Genomic DNA, 15,562 nt, shown 5'->3' with positions numbered 1-15,562 from the left:
TTCCCAATTAAAATTTGAGAGCTGGGAATCTCTAAATCAATCCATCCTTACTCTTCTTGTCTAAAAAGATCCCACTTCACTGCATGAAAATGCAGCATAGGGATGATGGACACAAACTTCTTTCATTTCTAAAGGAACGTAAAGCAAGAAAGTTCCCTACTGCTAAACATTTTGGGGCATCACGTAATGAGTTACACATCTTCCATCTCCACCCCAATGGGAATCTGAAGCACATTGTACCAACAACAAAAGAAAAGCAAAGCAGAAAATCAGCCATTCGTGGCCATGACTGCAAAGAAAAAAATTAATTTTGAAATATGAACGAACTAAGATTTAGCACCCATTTGAGTGATAACTACAGAATATCACAGGAAAAAGACTGCAGGTGAATCTCCATTGGTTTGATACCGAAGTATAAACGCTAACAGGAGTTCAGATCACAGAACAGCAAGAGGAAAAAAATAAAAAGGTCATATCAGAAGTTAAATACAGTGGGCAAATCTGCCAGACCAGGTGCAGAACTGCAACACGCCGTGCCCCAGATTCTTGGCACGAGGGATAATATTTGAAACACACATCACTAAGTAGGAGCGTCAGATACGAGACATTTATTTTAGATTTCAGGAAACAGCCCCGTCAGGCAGAGGCTGCAAGATCTCCCTCTCCATATTATCTTCAAACACATCTGAGTGAAAGGGCAAACAGAAATTTGAAAGAGATGATTGCTTCCTTTGTGGGGGATACGGTTACCCACTGAGACAGGAACATACATGAATTCCGATTTGCAATCATTTCCACTATTTATGAGGTCACTGGACTTGCTCCTGCTGAGCTCAATTTAGCAAGAGCTTTGGCTAGATCAGTGCAGAGAATATTACAATCACATTGACTTGGTGATGGCCAAACTGCCACAGATACGGAACTCAAAAACATCCATAGGCTGAATGCTAGAGGCAAATCAGCAGACAGTCAGGTTTTATAACCTAAGACGTAAGTGTGGATGTTCTTGGTTTGAAACAAGATTTTGTATGGAGCAGCACCATACAAAATTAATTATAGGCTTAAAGCCATCATTAATTCCAAGCCAAGGATAAAGAGGATCTCTCTCTTGCACTAAGGTAGGCATAAGGAGCTAACAAGAGCAGCCATGCCAACAAGGAAAGTTGATTTCAGATGCATTACAGCACTGGATCTTGTTCTATAATATTAGAAGAAATCTACAGTGTAATCTAAGATTAAGAACACGCTTCTCAACCAGCACAAAGTTCAGATTTGCAAATGGACTTCAGGGAAGTCCACAGCAATCACACTTGCACGCACTATTTTGGAGACTATCAAAACTAGAAAAGGGATGTAGTACATAAAAACATTTCAGCTATCTTAAACTTCATGCATAACTCGTAATTGATAAACATCAGCATTCTACTTTTTGTTTTCACAGCTCCTTGACAGCAGTAAGATAATAGTCCAAATACTAATAAAATTGAAATTGCACTCCACAATTTTTACTGCGAAGACAATAATATAAATATAAGTCCAAAAGATCCGAAAGAAAATGTTAGAACACACAGGATAACATACAGAGAGTGAAGCTTCCATGCATAGAGACAGGGCTCTGCCTGGTACCTTTGAGAAACCTCTACAGGTGGTGATTCAGCAATCTCTGAGCAGCTTGCCACTGCTCTTCCTACTTGTTGCTCTCTCATTGATGAGTGTAAACCACAGCACCCAAATAGCTTTAGGAATTTTGAATCATCGTGCAGAAACAGAGCCTCAAAAGGAAAGAAACTCCTGAAACAGAATCTCACTTTGCACTGTGACTTGCAGTCTGCAGCAAAATGTATTTATCTACCTGCCTGGCTCCTTGGAAAACAAGGCAGCTTCCCACAGCACATTTGACTCCCAGAACGATTAGAGGAGGAATGCTTCCTCTCTCCCATCAGTCTTCTATTTCATGCTGTTTGCAGCACGCTTGCAGCTCTCCCAGCTGACCAGCTTTGTGTTACGTGGGGCAGTGACAGCTCAGCTGCAAGGCACAGGAAGTCATGAAAGCACATCTCGTCCTTCAGTTTCATACAGCATAAAATAATTACAATAAAATCCCACATAAGAATCCGGATTGGATCCAATCCCTTGCTTTAGCACAGAGCCAGTCTCCGTACTGACAACTAATTTGTTATCTTGTACAGTTTTGAGAAATGGAATACACACCCAAAGCATGCACCAAGGTACTGCATCCTTAGAAGAGCAGCAATCTGTAAAACATGGTCCAAGCTCCTTCTTGAGAGCCCAGCAATCCAAACTATTTCTATGACGTATCCTAAGGATAGAGGCTGCGCTCCAAATAAACTGCACAGGGCAGCTCTGTGGCTGGAATACTCCCCTGACAAGCATTAACCACTACAGCTTATTTTCATGCAGTGTTAGCAATGTGGAGAGTGCCTGAACCCAGGGGAGCACAGGGCAGAACTGCAGGACTGAGGATGGTGAATGAAAGATCTCTCTGAAATGTCTTTGCGTGAACTAATGGTTAAAATGGGTGTGACAGAACTGAAGATAGTTCTGTCAATATCTACAGAGAAACAGTGAGGGCAGAAAGCGGGAGAAAAGGGAAATTCAGTACAAGGAAGGTGCTGTGAAATAGCATAGATTTAAACCTGAGCAATAGCTAGTGTAGGAATTTGTTCATTAGCAAAGTTAGCGCTGGAGGCATCAAAAGGTACTTTTTCCCCCCCCTCTTAAAATGCATTATGTCATCTTCCTGAAAAAAAAAGACAGCTGCATTCCATAAACCAACGTAAAGGAATTTTGAAATAATAAACTACAGAAAAAGAGAAACTTGTTTGTAAATCACTGGTATATATCCTACACGAGGGAAAGTCAACTCTGACCTCCGCAGAAAGTTTACATTTCCACGCACACTACAGAGTGTTAAATTGGAGCATTTGCTATTTACAACTTGAAGAAAACCATTCGGGCTGGAAGATGTGCAGTGTGTGCTGTACATTCCCCTTCTTACACAACTAGGAACATCCCCTTGCTTCAATCCCCTCTTCACATCCCAGGCTTTTGTGCAGACCTGTCTATCACAGCAGCCAGAGCAATGGAAATTGAACCAAGATGTTTCATCTGGAGATGTCGCCTTATTATTTTTTCTAAGTGCAATCTTTGGCTTTATTATCCTGAAGTATTTTCTATTGGTGTTTGCACAGAAAGGAAGCCATGTGCATTTTAAAAGAGCCGCAAAGGCCGCTATAGACAGAGTTGAGAATAATGCGCCTCTGCTTCCCAGAGAACCAACCCATAGGAAAAAAAAAAACAACATTCCAGTAATTCAGTTTATCCCTAAGTATAAAATAACTGAAGTCAAGGTGCCTACGCTGTTATTATTTTTTCTGATGTTTTTGACACCAACGTGCTGAATTTTATGGCATTCACAGTTTCAAAAGCAGCGAGTTCCCACTTGGTGTAGTCGTAATACTCCTTAATATTTTCATTTTGATGTAATTTACGGCCCCAGCTTTTTAAATATCCGCTCTGTAATAATGTTTAATTTCAGGGGTCACTCCGCCAAGGAGTATATTAAAGCTTATAAAACTCATTTCCAAAGCTCAAATATCAAGCTGTGATCAGGTTAGGAGGGCAGCATCTGTGAATATTTCATCTTTTATCATGCTGATAATAAGGAGATGACAGAGGCACATTATTACAATGAGAGAATTGCTCATTTCAGCCCTGGCTGCTGGAAGCTAGGGTCTGCAGTGTGTGTTACTCAATAAAAGCAATTCTGATATGAAAAGCAAGTTTACTGAGCCACCACTGTGTCTTATTTGATTGTAATGAATAATATATGGGCCCAAGAGCTCGTGCATCTGGTAGGGAGAAAGAAAGGAAAAGGTTTAAGTTAGGAGGGGCACTTGAATGTAGGCAATAATTTATCAAACCTGCACTTTATTGTTTAGAAATAAAGTTACGAGATAACCGTTCATTAGACTTACTGGTCTGATAACAAATCTTAAAGGTCTGCTAACACAAAGACAGGACATTTGTCTGCACTGGCAGGACAAGCTCCATCTTCCACCCTTCCATTTACATCAACAAACGATGACCAAGCATTGGGCCAGGTCAAGGATTGCAACCTCTTCTGCTGGAAAGCTCCTGGCCACCACGTTTCACACTAACCTCTATCAAAAGAAATACGTGAGAAAAAGTTTGCCTATCATCTTGTGTAAGAAAGGGAAAACACCCAAGGAACTCTCATCTCTCTTGGATTATTTGATAACATCATCGTGGCTCAAATGTACTTCTGCCATTTGAAAACTGCTTCCTATGAAAACAGAGTTTTGATTAATTTCACAGAGAACACCACTCACCATTTGTCCAAATTTGTTAAATTTAACCGCTGGTATCATCATACCTCCCCTGAGCCTGTTTGCTTTCAATCTCATTTGTTCTGCAATTAAGATGTCAAATTGAAACTGGTTTGCATCGTTCGAGCCACAGTTCCCATTATTACAGGCATTTTATGATAACATTTATTTTAGAACAGAATGTTACATATAAAAAACTACTTCATTATTTATTATTACTTTAATATAATGCTTATTTTCTATTAAAACTACAGACAGGTTTTTGGATTACACATTTACATGTTCTCATACAGGTGAACCGTATGCTGAATTATCAGATTAAGCACCATTACATTGAAGAAATCCATAACTGCGTAATTGACAATTTTATTTGGAGAAATTGATAAACATTCTAGTTTTCAGAATTGTTGCATCAGAATATCAAGCCAACCTCATGTGCCAAGCAAACCTTCACATCACTGGGTACCACATGATGCTCAGTTGAGCTTCCAGACAAATTACAGTCAGCTTTTCTCATCTCCTGGTAGCATCTTGTCAGAGGTCATGGGTTCATTTACTTTTCCCTTTCCAACTCTTTTAAACAGGACAAATGCTCCTCTGCCACCATTACAAACTGACCTCCATCACAGAGTACAGGTTAGGAACCAGAACTGGAGAAAATCAGTTCTATAGGCAGATTTTGGCTTCCTGGAAATGCTGGAAAATATTGTTTTCTTTCTTAAAACATCTCTGTAATAAACTGTCACGTTCCCACTAAATCTGAGGGATACAGAGGACTACAGCTTTAAGTCACCTGCCTCCCTGCCAAATTAGTCTAACTCTCAAAAATCAATTATTTATTATCAGCAACAGCATCAAACAAGGCCGTTTCTTTTCTGAACTTCTGGGAACAAATGGCCCCGATCACGAAGATAATACGACTTCTGAATTGTCATTATCACCACGCTGTGATAATGACATATCATTTTGGCACTTCTAACTCTGTCTGCTCCAATCTCCTGTTGTATTTAACTCATTTACGCCTAAATATTTATTCTGCCTGCCTTCAAGCCTTTCCCTCCGCTCGCAACCCTACAGGTTCAGTAGGGCTGGAAGTTTGTGTCATTAATTTCATGCTTTTAACTCTTTCATTCTTCTATGGCTGCAGTTGCTACAAGCTGAAATAGCATTCTCTCCTTTTCAGAAAAAAAAAATAGGGAAAAAGTTGAATACGAGTGACAGGAATATAAGAAAGCTTCCCAAAGTGCTTACATCCATACACTTCTTTCAGTAAATGCAGGGTAAGGAACAGATCACCACAGAAAGGCTCTGGTTGATATGAACACCAGGGAGGGCATCTTTTCAGAGCTAACTTTCTGCTGTGTGTGTCTCAGTGCACCATGAGTGCCAGATGTCACCTCTTAACAGAGCATCTTCTTGTTTCACTCCTTACGTGGCTCTACACCACGCCTCTTACACCAAACTGTTTGCTGCTTGAATGCTGCAGCATCGCACAGCGACCAACCTCATCTCTTAACAGCAAGATTTAAACCTCCAGTCATTAACCTGAGCTTCTCTGGCTTCAGTTGGCTGTAGATGATGCTCATGTATGAAGAAGAAAAGTCTTCTATGGTCTACCATAGAAGTCTACTACGTTCTACTAGATACTACTCGCACAAAGAGCAGCACTCAAAACCCAATACCCCCATGTATGCAAAGCTTTTGGATTTTAATACTGAAATAGAAACACTGCTCAGAGACCTGTTTAAATAATAATGTTAAAAATAAACTCAAAGCAACAATTTAAATAAAATAAAAATAGCAAACACAACAGCAGCCCTTCCAGTGCAGGTTTCAGGGTGGGTGAGTGCTGATGGATTTGCCATTTGCTCTAACAGACTGCAGTTTGCCAGAGTTTTCCCCCATCCTCTCAACCTTAAACTCTACAAAAACCATTTGACTGCATAATTCTGCATACATAATCCCAAGTCTGTTTTATTAGGTGATTTTATATCAATTAGCATTAGGCATATCAGAACAGGAGCAACTTTCCAGCACCCACACAGTCACTTTCACTACCCAACTCAGCAGCCCTGTCCTTCCCACCCCCAAAACTTCTCCCAGCTCCTCTGAGCAAGACAGCAAAAGATTTCCTCACCATTTTATTCCCCACTCTTCCTCCTCATAACATCGCATTAGCGAGCCTTTAATTACAGTGACCCCCATTTTTGATCAAAATCAATTAAAAAAAAAACCCTGTAGCTTCACATTGATTTAAATTTAATAACTTGGCCTGCCAAACAGCTTAATTTGCCACTTGAAATTATCTTCTTGCTTTTATCTTTTGTTATAGCACAGAGTTAGATTCACTATTAATGGACAAAGCAGCACTTACTAGTGAGTATATAACCTTAAATACTTGATTAAAAAGTGCTGTTCCCATTTACAGAAGGTATTACTGTACTCAGTAGCTTTTAAATGGTTTGTTAATGGCTTACTCTTTTCAGTCATCATCAAAATTAAAGTATTACTAATAAATGTGTTTTATGAACTTAAGAAATATGCTTGTTCAGCTGTAAGAGCTCACTTGCGAGTGATATTTGCTCCTTACAATAAATTCCTGCTATTCGGTGGTTGTAATGGTCCTATTAATGGAATAATAACTGTGTGAACATTACGAGCACTGCTTAGATGATGACTTGTCCATTACACTCACCACAAAGCTGGAAGGTCATCCAACATACTACTGGATGTTCCATCACGTGGATGTGGATTCTTAAAAACCTACAAGGCAGGTACCTTATTTCAGCCTGAATGCACCAAAACAGAATCTAGAAGAACCACTTGGGATGTTCTAGCAGGAGAGTTTCCATGTTTTTAATCACACAGAGACAGGGCTCTGCTCACAAACTCCCAACAACTCGTACACTGGCACTGCCCAGGATTACATCCTAATGTAAGACCATTATTACACGTTGTTTCATTGCTGCATCCAGGAGACCCAACTCAACTAGCACAACCAGCACCACCCTCCCTCTCCTTTGCTCATCCTCCCCCAGCACTGAAGTAATGGGGAAAAACTAAGAGAAAACACAAACAAGTCCAGAATGGATTCCTGCACTACAAATAGCACAGAAAAAGTGGGGGAAAAAAAACGTTCTGCTATGGTTCAGAGCTTTTGAAAGATTGTCTATGCCATGCTTAAGATATTCTGAGATACATGCCCCATACTTTGCTATGTTGCTGCACGAGTGAAGCCTAAGACAGGTCTTTACAGACCTGCCACAAGAAAAGTCCATGCAAATGAATGTCACTGCACCTGCTGAGAGTTTGTAGCTGCTGGATTTTTCCCACATTTACGGTTCTATATAAGTGGTGGTCATAGAAGTACATGGATAAACTCACTGAGAGATGAGTTAAATGCTAATTCAGGGAAGCTGGCACACAAACCAGAGGAAGAGAGGATCATGCCCCAGCAGTGCTGGGACAGGAAAGATTTCTGGTCAGGAAAGCTGGAAATCAGCCATCAACTCAAAGGCAAAACAGCAACTGCGCAATCTTGGCTAGAGCTCCAACAAGCGTGGTGTAATTTTGCATTCCCACACATTTACTAAGATCCAGGCCAAAGCCCACACCTCCTACAGAATAACAGCCTTCTCTCCGCTTCACTTTCCTGTTTAGCAAATACGACACAAGGCAGAATTATACAGCACAGTGCAGAGAACACAGGCATAGATTAGAATGATAGAGTGGCACTCTTCGCCTCTCAAATGTAAACCTTCCAGGCAAGGAGAACTCATTCTGCACACAGCAGCTATAGATAGTCTTGAGAGGGGCGGGGAGAGGGAAAAAAACCAACATTACAACTCTCATCTTTTCACTTGGTGGCATTATTTGCATTTCCCTTAATACATGCAAGCTCCTGCTGAATAGCTAGGTGTTATTATTCATTACAATTTTCTATTATGCTGTGATAAATGACACTCCCAGGGGTAGAGCTGCTCTACGAATGCTTATTACAGTCATTTAAGTAGGAGTTGATTTAGCTTAAATAGGTTGTTTCATATAGCTATATGCCCCAGCTATAGGGGCCTGCCACTGCTATTCGTTTCAGCTCTGGAATAACTAGGATTTAATTGAATTATAACTGTTTTGTGCATGTATTACACTGTATCCTCTTCATTATATCTTGTAAAATATGACAGTGCTGATTAATTCCACACGTTGCAGAGCAAGAATCTTTTTATTCTGTTTAGATACTTTTTTTTTTTAATCCTTCAATTTTCAAGTGATTAAAAAGATCATCTCTCTCAAGAGACGACTCTATAGAGGACGATTTGCAAGTGGCACCAATCTGCTGCTTCTGCAAGAAAAGCACACATCCTTCACCCAGGTACCCCAAGGCATGCGAAGTGCAGTGCCCAACTGCTGCACAGCACTGCCTGGATATAGGAGGGCAGGTATGAATTTGGCAGAGCAGACTGAAACCCTCGTAGGGCTCGGCCCTTGTCTTTCCCACTGCTGGGTTTTTGTAAGCACATTAATTGAGAGCATATCTTACACCATCTTAGTTCAGTTTGCATCAGTACGGCAGGCGTTGAAGCCCAAATGCAAGCAAGGCTGTTCACTTTCTGAAAGCATCAAGTTTAATGCACAGAAAGTGTTTCATACTGCAACTGAGATTACAAAATTTAGCAAAGAGTGAATGGAAGGTTAAAAATAATTGGTGCTCAGAAGAAAAAATTCCCCCCTGAAAATGGAACCAACCAGTCAGGCCCATTTTAACATTATGTTCCTAACATTCATAAGGTTGAAACACTCCAGCAACAGCCACAGGTTGAAAGTCAGGCCAGTCCTCAGTGCTGTTTCCCCACCACAGGTTTGTTTCCTAAATCTAACACTGATTTTTCACTTTATTCCTCTCCTGGTTTTGGCATTGGGTTTTTTGATGGGTCGGCAGCTTGCAGTTTGGGTTTTCCTGCATAATGCAGAGAACTGCAGGCAGCATTACTTATATAGCATTACTCTGCCAGGCCAGATACAGCCATGATGGAATGGCATTCGCATCATCAATCAGAAGTTCTAACTCAGAATGCTGTAGTCCTATAGCTGACTCTGAGCATGTAAAGGTAAGAAGGAAAACCAACAAACAACCAGCAAATTACCTCATCCACGTCCAAAATTAGATATTTTCTAGGAACTTCTTAAGATGCCTGAATTATCTGTTGGCAGGGCGTTCCACCTATTGCTACAACAGCACAAATCACCAACACAAATGGGATTTCTGTAATTGTATCACCTACATACGTGTGCTGTAACAGTAGAAATGTTGATAAATAAGCAATTTCAAGTCAAAAAGTAAATTTATTTAATGACAACAGAAAAGGATGACCTCTGCATTCAGCTGCCACTTGCATTGTTCTTCAAATAATCTTCAGCATCGATTCACAGACCCAGATACAGCAGTTTTTACACCAACTTTGTCCCAGTATTAAAATAAGTCTTTTAAATGGCATGCAGTAATGAATTAAACACAAGCTAGCTAAGGCAAACGGTAAGCCAACAGCTGAAAATATTCCAGTGAGAATATGTAAAGCAATTAAACTTTAACTACTTTTAAAACAAATTCTTTTAAATGCTAATGGCCATTGTTTTCTCACTTGGTAAGTAAAATTGTGTCATGGAAGGTTAGATGATTGCCAAGATTTAATTGAATGTCTAAAAGAAAGGGAAATGTTTCTTTAAAAAGCTAAGATGGACCTCTTACCACATTCCTACAGCGAAATGTCCTATAACAATGGAACTGTGATTTGCTGAAATTAAAATGCTATTATGGTGGAATTAGGGCTTCAATATTTTTAGCAGCTTAAATAGGCCTTGCATTTTTAAAGGACATCTGATAATAGATAATTACATTTCATCTTAAAGAAACCGAGTTGTTTTCTTAAGGAAAAATACTTTTCTTTCTTCCATAGAGGTTAAAGCATAGCCATCATTAGTAGCTGCAATAGGCTTCAGGTGCCTACTTCAGCTTGGGGATGGATATTAGCATATAAATAGCCGGCGGTAGCTGCTTGATTCTACCTATTTTATGTTTCAGTGTGGCATCACGATGCACTTAACAAGAAAAGGGGAGGGGGGGAGCAGCGTGTTTGAGGAAGGGGCTCCTGGGTTTAGAGGGGGCCTCACTATAATGGAAATCCCAACAGCACTGAGTTTGGTGGGGCCTTTGCTTTTTGTTGTTGCTGTTGACCTTGCTGCTCTTTTTGGAAGGTTTTTGTGTGCCTCGTGCAATCTTGGAGCCCCACACAGCAGCGTGGCACTGCGTTAAGGTGAGGTGCGTTGGGTTAAGCAGCAGCTGGAAGAACACAGGAGTGAGACAAAGCGGTGCAGTTTCTAAAGCATGATTGTAACTGCTTATGTTTTTTTACCTTTATAAAATAATTTCTCTCCTTTGCATTACTGGAAAGCAGCGGGCTGTTGCTGCTCTGCCAACCCAGCTCACATGCATCGTGTTCCCTCGTGGGAGAGCAGAGGGGAAAGAGAGCCACGAGCGTTCCCCGTCCTCTGCTTCACGCTGACCTTCAAGATTTACTGCTTTAAAATGTTAATCATCCTGAGTGACATTTCTTGTGTCACTCAGCTGATTGCTAGAGCAGAGGGAGAAGTGTTCTTTTTACCCAGACTTTCCCCCCAGCCAGGGGGATGAGCAGGCAAGGGCAGAGGTGAGGCCGATGCTCAGGAGCACAGAGCAGGCTGCCCTCAGTGCTGCATGCTTATGAGCAAAGCAGCGAGACCTGGAGTGGAAGGAGCCCGCCTGGCTGTACACAGAGACCCTTCCCCAAGTTACAGTCATGCAGCATCACATACCCAAGCCACTAAAGCAGGCCTTCAGTCTGTGAGAGCTGCAGCCAAGGTGATGGGACCACATCAAAAGCAGCAGCACCCAGTGCAACACAGGGCTGTCCTCAACATGAGGCTGTCACAGTGCTCCATTCCAAGCACAAAGTGCAGCAGGTCCCTTAGGCACCTCCAGAAAAATTTGTGCCTTCATCAAGACACAACACCATGGTACATCAGATTTGGCAGTCAACAGCATAAAATATAAGATGGCTGTTCAGAAGTAATGGGCTTTTCATGCCACACAGCCTAAGCTCTGAGCTCTTCATACTCCCCAGATAGCTGTCCATCATTCCCAAATACAATGCAGAGAACTGGTCCTCATGGGGCTGCTGGAGGCTGTTGTTAGGACACTGAACGCAGCCCTTGGTGTCTGTGTGCTTTGAGCACTGGAGCTATAAATACAACTTGCATGATATAGATGCATTCCAACTAACTGCAGTAATGCAATGCAGGATTCTAAAAAGTTGGCTGCAATTACAAAGCAGCCAGCCCTGCAGACAACGCTTCAGCAAATGCTGCCTTTGAATATCCTGCCAAAATGAAGCCCTTCTAAGCAAGCTTCAAACCTTCTTCCCTTACATCTCCACTTTCTGGAGCGCTGGTCTTAGACAAAACCCGAGTTGAATCAACATAAAACATTACCAGAGGCCATAAGGCAAACTGTCCATTTTCTTGCAAGATTTGAAATGCTAAAATTGAGAGTTGAAAAAAGTACAGTAAGATTTTTGATTGGGCTGACTAAGCGGCCATTAAAAATGTTACTGTTTGATTATAAATAAAATATTAGAAGAAAAAATTAAATACCAGTCCCATCATTTTTAATATTACCATCCCGCTTACAGCTAATCAAGTCAAAGGAAGGTCAGAGACCTCTATCATCCAACAAACAGCTCTTGATTCATTGCATTAGTCAAAATTTTTAGATTGTAAGAATGTGAAATAACCCTACCCATTTATCTGCATCATTATCATTTTTAAATACGTTATTTAATCTCCATGACCTTTGCATTATAGTTTATACTGACTGAAGCCGGACCAACAATCTGCAAGTTAAACAGAATCCATCACTCACCAATTCTGATGGCTCTTCATTATTAGAAAGGCTAGGGGGAAAAATAATCTTTTAAGTTGTAAAGCCTACTTTTATGGGTTTAAATTGTTTAAATAGAACTAAAACTTCCTGAAGTAAGAGGAGGAACACTAAAGTATAGGCACAGAACATTTCAAGTATTTTAATTCTTTAAGAAGTTTGAAATAGAGACAAATGCCTCAAAAATAAGAGGCTGGCAGTGGGATCCATTATCTGGCTGGCTGGAAGCCCCTCACCAGCCAGAGATGTGGGTTGGGTTTGTGCTGCACCAATAAACACAGCCATAGCACACACATTAAGGAGGAGGACCACAAGAAACAAGAAAGAAAATTGGTAAGAGAGAACTGCAGCCTGGACTGTTTGAAAACATCAAGTTCATTAAACTTACACAGCCACAACATCTATGAAGGACCAGCATCTTTAGAAAATCCCCCAAGAGAGAAAAGGTTGATAGGTTTATTTCCTAAACCCAATGCGAAAGCCTATCTTGAACTTGAAATCTTTTCTGCCAAAGACCACGGGACACATGTATTGCAAATATCAGAGTGGTGACAGCTGTGTCTTCAGGAGGGTTGTGAGCTCGTTAACTGGTTAATTCCCATAGCTAAACAATTCTAGTTGGGAACATTGCTGTTGATGGTACGACTCATCAGCACAGCAGAATTTAATTCCAGCTAAGTCAGATTTCATCCCCTTGTGAAGCACACCAGAACGGCTGCACAGAAGTACGTGAACAGCAGCAGCAGAACTGGGGATCAGCTCTGTCCGGGAAGCAATCCATCTCAGCTCAGTTATTTCTCACGTACTCAATGTATTCAATACACAACCATTGTGCTGCTGTACTTACATAGCAGCAAGTACTCATAACTATGGCTGCAGTACTTGAGCTTTCAGTTCTGATCACTTCTCATGAGAAACATGCAGAAGCAGTTTGGCTGTCGAGCTCCAAGTTTCCAGCCAGCACTGACACACTAATGAAGAACAACAGAGCTGTGCACTTCCCTTTGACAGCTGCACCCAGAAGAGTTTAAGGGACAAAACCAACCAACCAGAAACACAACAACAGTCTTCAGGAAAAAGACAACAAACCACACGACATGAGACATAATTTAGATTTGTATTTCCCAGACCAGGAATATTTGTCACATATTAACATCCTGCCATCTCAGGAAGCCTCACAGTAATGACTGTGCTCTGTAATAATTGTACCTTAGTCCTTCTGACATGGTTTCAGTAAAGATATTCCTAGTGGTTTGGCAAACATGAGCACGAGAGTACCAAGGTCCTGCAAGAACAAGGATTTCATAGCATGGCATGACAACGCTCCTAGCACGGAACAGCTCAATCAGCATCATTGCAAAGCTAATTTTGCAGACAGTTGTGTTGTTTTACATCTCAACTTAGTAGATACTGCTCTACGTGCAACAACCTAATTAGCAAAGAAAACAGCAGGACCTGAGCAAGGGAAATGCAGGCATTCTTTTCCAAGGAACTCAAAGGACACATGGCAAGAGCCCAAGGATGGATGAGCTCACAGTGGTAGAAACATGGCAGCAGCACACACTGTAAATCAGCCCCAGCTCAGGCAACAGGGCACTCTTCTTGCCTTTAATGAGATAGTTTTCCCCCGCACAGAAGCAGCTATCAATAGAAGTGTCTTTGATATCATTCATAGGAAACACTATTTTCAGCTGGAGCAGCCTAAATCCAGGCCCTACTGCTTCCATCCGTGAGGACATCCAGCTCATGTACCTGCAAAGGTGGGGCTTCACTTTGCATTACTTATTCATCAACTTCAATAAACAAAGTCAATAAACAAAGGCTCTGCTTTTAGTCACCCTGATTGTATAACCAATGAACATACAGACGTTATAATCATGAAACATACAAAAGAGTTTAGCCAAGCAAGTTATCACACCAAAAAAAAGAATAGATAGAGTGCTTACCCTCATCCTAAGCTCACCGGAAAACTCCAAAGGAGAAATCCCCAGGAAGAGACCCTTCCCCACTCCTAGTCAGCTCTTAAATGGGGTCTAGGAGAGGTGCAGCCAGGCTCCACCCCTTCTGATAGCACAGGAGAATTGCCTTCACCTGTGCTCCCAGGGCTGACTCATTGCTCACCTCAGGTGGTCAATCAGAGACTCAGGCCCTGATTCAGCAGTTCCCATACACTGATCAAATAAAATATGTCATTCTGAAAGCGTTCTTTATTTCCCTTGCTTAAATAGTTGAGGCTGTTTCCCCTCGTCCTGTCACCTCTCAAGTTGCACCAGGAGAGGTTTAGGTTGGATATCAGGAAAAACTTCTTTACAGAAAGGGCTGCGAAGCACTAGGATAGGCTCCTCGGGGAGGTGGTTGAGTCACAGTCACTGAATGTGCTTTAAAACCATCTGGATGTGATTTAGCTCTCCTAAATATTCAGAATTTCCTAGGAATTTGTTGCATGTTTAGGAATTCTCCACGTACCCAAATTCCCTACTAGCAACCCAAGTGCCTGCAGAACTACAAGTAGGCACAGCGTTCCCACGTAATAAATTCTGCAGTTGGATTCTCCATGCAGTACTATTGGCAAGCTTTATTCATCACGTTAAAAATGCATATCCATTCCAAAAATTTGTGCAATACATTTTGGCGTTGCAAATACCAATAGAATTTCTTCTTCTTTCACCTTACTTTTTCTGCTGGGAGGTAAGGAGGTATTATACTTGAAAAGTAACCCAGAAATGCATGGCACCACCAAGACTGGCAGGTCTCCTGAGTACAGAAATATCCGTAATCGTAATTAAACCATAAAGTGCTGGTAGCATCTGTTTCCTCACATCCCTGCGGGGCTTACATGTAGCACTTGAAGTGATCTCGGTATACTGGTCAAAAGGGTTAATTATTCTACAGTGGTAAGTAGGAAAAAAAAGAAAAGAACACCGAAGGGGAAAATGTCACTGAGGAAACGTATATTACTGAATCAATGGCCAGCAACTGAAGAACAGATTCACAGCAGGCTGCTAATGATGAGACAAAGATTACAGCTAGGCATGTCTTGCTGGCAAGCCCATCAGCTCAGCAATAATAGTGCTGAGGTAGAGCACGTTAGAACGGATGATGTGTACCAAGAAGGAGAAGAAAATGAAGAGGATGGGTTAATAAATTAATAAACAAAACACGTGCTCTCGTTCAATTCTTGTTCATTCTTCTAATTATTTTAAGTTCCGTGAGCTGACCA

At 41.2% G+C, this 15,562-nt stretch overlaps 1 long non-coding RNA gene across 1 annotated transcript in view; it reads right to left on the bottom strand.

The window, feature by feature from the left end:
* LOC149915132 (uncharacterized) overlaps positions 1 to 14,327 on the bottom strand; it is a 106,690-nt gene extending 92,363 nt beyond the window's left edge. The window contains exon 1 of the long non-coding RNA XR_016459782.1: positions 14,289 to 14,327. This is a non-coding gene — a long non-coding RNA (uncharacterized LOC149915132). The remainder of the gene's footprint in view (positions 1 to 14,288) is intronic.
* Positions 14,328 to 15,562: the final 1,235 nt, after the last annotated feature.

This window comes from Phasianus colchicus, chromosome 24 (genome assembly GCF_987193195.1).
Source record: "Phasianus colchicus chromosome 24, bPhaCol1.hap1.1, whole genome shotgun sequence".
NCBI classification, from domain to species: domain Eukaryota; kingdom Metazoa; phylum Chordata; class Aves; order Galliformes; family Phasianidae; genus Phasianus; species Phasianus colchicus.
This window is presented reverse-complemented; position numbering and strand designations above follow the sequence as displayed.